The sequence below is a fragment of the Drosophila subpulchrella genome, unplaced genomic scaffold (assembly GCF_014743375.2).
Source record: "Drosophila subpulchrella strain 33 F10 #4 breed RU33 unplaced genomic scaffold, RU_Dsub_v1.1 Primary Assembly Seq387, whole genome shotgun sequence".
NCBI lineage: Eukaryota > Metazoa > Arthropoda > Insecta > Diptera > Drosophilidae > Drosophila > Drosophila subpulchrella.
The window spans coordinates 225001-228924 of record NW_023665608.1 but is presented as its reverse complement, the minus strand read 5'-3'; the positions used below and the strand labels follow the sequence as shown (position 1 = coordinate 228924).

General features: G+C 33.6%; 2 non-coding genes and 1 pseudogene across 2 annotated transcripts in view; all 3 read right to left on the bottom strand.

Annotated features, from left to right (window-relative positions):
• LOC119561960 lies at positions 1–2680 on the bottom strand (annotated as a pseudogene; the record flags this gene model as incomplete).
• A 401-nt stretch (positions 2681–3081) lies between these two features.
• On the bottom strand, positions 3082–3260 carry LOC119561922. Its single transcript, XR_005221531.1, has one exon. It is a non-coding gene; the product is annotated as a 5.8S ribosomal RNA (ribosomal RNA).
• A 659-nt stretch (positions 3261–3919) lies between these two features.
• The window catches only part of LOC119561940, a 1995-nt gene continuing 1990 nt past the window's right edge, over positions 3920–3924 (bottom strand). The window contains exon 1 of the ribosomal RNA XR_005221548.1: positions 3920–3924. This exon is cut by the window's right edge and continues 1990 nt beyond it. This is a non-coding gene — a ribosomal RNA (small subunit ribosomal RNA).

Below are 3924 nucleotides of genomic sequence, written 5' to 3'. Positions count from 1 at the left end.
ACTAATTAGATGACGAGGCATTTGGCTACCTTAAGAGAGTCATAGTTACTCCCGCCGTTGACCCGCGCTTACTTGAATTTCTTCACTTTGACATTCAGAGCACTGGGCAGAAATCACATTGTGTCAACACCCGCTAGGGCCATCACAATGCTTTGTTTAATTAGACAGTCGGATTCCCCAAGTCCGTGCCAGTTCTGAATTGATTGTTAATGATAATCGTTATAATTAATAAGAACTAATTGGTTTAACCCAATTAGTATTCTTAAAAATTTTAGCAAGAAAGTTCCACAATTGGCTACGTAACTAAACTATCCGGGGAACAAGTGACCAACATAAATGCCAGACACTCTATTTACCCAGAACGAGCACATAAACCATGTTATTGTTTCCCAATCAAGCCCGACTATCTCAATCTTCAGAGCCAATCCTTATCCCGAAGTTACGGATCTAATTTGCCGACTTCCCTTACCTACATTATTCTATCGACTAGAGACTCTTCACCTTGGAGACCAGCTGCGGATATTGGTACGGCCTGTTGAGAAGTTTGCGTGTCCCCACCATAAATTTTCAAGGTCCGAGGAGAAAATATCGACACAACAGTATATGTCATGCTCTTCTAGCCCATCTACCATATCTCTCTGCGAAAGACTTCCATGGTAGTACGGCTATAAAACAGAAAAGAAAACTCTTCCGATATCTCTCGACGGCTTCTTTATGGTCGTTCCTGTTGCCAGGATGAGCACGAGGCCCATATTTAATAACAAACGGATACTCAACAGGTTACGGAATTGGAACCGTATTCCCTTTCGTTCAAAATTATTCAAGTATATTAATTAGCTTGATTTATATAATATAATTATATTTGTATGGCATTTGTGTTTTACTTGAAAATTTTCGGCTTTCGCCTTGAACTTAGGACCGACTAACTCGTGATCAACCACTGTTCACACGAAACCCTTCTCCACTTCAGTCCTCCAAGGTCTCATTCGATTATTTGCTACTACCACCAAGATCTGTACCAATGGCAGCTCCATGCAGGCTTACGCCAAACACTTCTACGCATACCATTGTACCTTCCTACTCACTAAAGTTTCAAAATTTATATCACAAGTAATATAAATCATCTACTTTAGCGGTAATGTATAGGTATACAACTTAAGCGCCATCCATTTTAAGGGCTAGTTGCTTCGGCAGGTGAGTTGTTACACACTCCTTAGCGGATTTCGACTTCCATGATCACCGTCCTGCTGTTTTAAGCAACCAACGCCTTTCATGGTATCTGCATGAGTTGTTAATTTGGGCACCGTAACATTACGTTTGGTTCATCCCACAGCGCCAGTTCTGCTTACCAAAAGTGGCCCACTGGGCACATTATATCATAACCTTGAACTTCATATCAAGAAAGTTAAGGTTCTTACCCATTTAAAGTTTGAGAATAGGTTAAGATCGTTTCGACCCTAAGGCCTCTAATCATTCGCTTTACCAGATAAGATTATTTTATATAACATTAAAATGCACCAGCTATCCTGAGGGAAACTTCGGAAGGAACCAGCTACTAGATGGTTCGATTGGTCTTTCGCCCCTATACTCAATTCTGACAATCGATTTGCACGTCAGAACTGTTTCGGTCTTCCATCAGGGTTTCCCCTGACTTCAACCTGATCAAGTATAGTTCACCATCTTTCGGGTCACAGCATATATGCTCAAGGTACGTTCCAGTTAGAGGCATAAATAATATAAATATCATTATACATAACTATATAGAACGCCCCGGGATTGTGTTAATTAGCTATAAATAGTTAAAAAACTAATCCCATTATTAGTCAAGTTAATTACGCTATTAGGTTTATATCCCAATAACTTGCACATATGTTAGACTCCTTGGTCCGTGTTTCAAGACGGGTCCCGAAGGTATCCTGAATCTTTCGCATTGTTAATCATACAAGTGCATATAATAAACACAAAAATCAATGATAATTATGCCATTATATAATTCCGAAAAATTAACGCACTGTATTCATATAAATCTATCAGCACTTTATCAAATTAATAACATTTATTCTGTGTTAAAATGCAAGCAAATTAATTTGAATAAACTATAAGTTATATTTTATGATAAATTTTGTATGCTAATAGATTACAATGTCCTTATATGGAAAAAATGCACACTATTATCATAATATTGTTTAAATATTACAATTTTAATGATGAATTTTCCATAACGGATATTCAGGTTCATCGGGCTTAACCTCTAAGCAGTTTCACGTACTGTTTAACTCTCTATTCAGAGTTCTTTTCAACTTTCCCTCACGGTACTTGTTTACTATCGGTCTCATGGTTATATTTTAGTTTTAGATGGAGTTTACCACCCACTTAGTGCTGCACTATCAAGCAACACGACTCTTTGGAAACATCATCTAGTAATCATTAACGTTATACGGGCCTGGCACCCTCTATGGGTAAATGGCCTCATTTAAGAAGGACTTAAATCGTTAATTTCTCATACTAGAATATTGACGCTCCATACACTGCATCTCACATTTGCCATATAGACAAAGTGACTTAGTGCTGAACTGATTTCTTTTCGCTCGCCGCTACTAAGAAAATCCTGGTTAGTTTCTTTTCCTCCCCTAATTAATATGCTTAAATTCAGGGGGTAGTCCCATATGAGTTGAGGTTGTGTATAACTTTTTTTGCAATTAATTCTTTATATATAATGATAAAACATTTTATTAAATTCGTTATATATTTTATATATTTGTATGGCATTTGTTTGGTCTAACGAATCAACGAAGAATAATAATATTGTCAACGGCTTTCTATTTACTAATCTTTAATAAGAGACAATTCTAGATAAATTTTTTATGCTAGACATTTCTCAGTATTATTTGATTGAAAAAGAAAATATTTCTCTTCGTTTTTCACATTCAAATTATTTACTAATGTGAGATAATGTTTTTCATATATTTGTTAATATTATGAATAATATAATAATTAAATTATTATTATCCAATAATATACCATATGCTTATAAAATTTCATTATAAAATTTATATAAACAACTTAATTAGCATAGTCTTACAACCCTCAACCATATGTAGTCCAAGCAGCACTATAAAATTAATTAAAGTACATAACAGCATGGACTGCGATATGCGTTCAAAATGTCGATGTTCATGTGTCCTGCAGTTCACACGATGACGCACAGTTTGCTGCGTTCTTCATCGACCCATGAGCCGAGTGATCCACCGCTTAGAGTTTTATATATTGGTTTGGTAATTTTGTCATATATGTTTTTATTGAAAGAAATTAAAAATACACCATTTTACTGGCATATATCAATTCCTTCAATAAATTGATTTTTATACCTAAAACGAATGCTGCGAAATGTCTTAGTTTCATATAACCAATAATATATCAAGTATTTTTTAAATGGCATTTACGGTATTAATACTTTTTTTTAGCGATATATATTGAAATTTATATAAAACATTAACCTGTAATAATCAGGTACAACATTGTACATTTTAGGTTGTTGCATTATCCAATGTATGCGCATAACTGAGATGAACAATACATATCGCAACGCGTGTATATTATGGTCCATATACACACAGTGTTTTATTAATTAATTGCATTTAATATACAATATAATAATAATATTAAATAAATTTAATAATTTCGATTTGCTTGTTCGAATTTGTTATTTGTTTGCTTTTGCTTATTTATTTATCTCTTATTTAATGCAATAATATATTTATTATTACAATTATTATTTCGATTTGCTTGTTCGAAATTTTATATTTGATCTATAAAAGATCATATTTTTGGCAATTTATATTTTATTTGTATTACTATAATATATTATATTATTATAATAAAAACAAATTTTTTTATTAACGGTAAGGATATTAAACAATAATG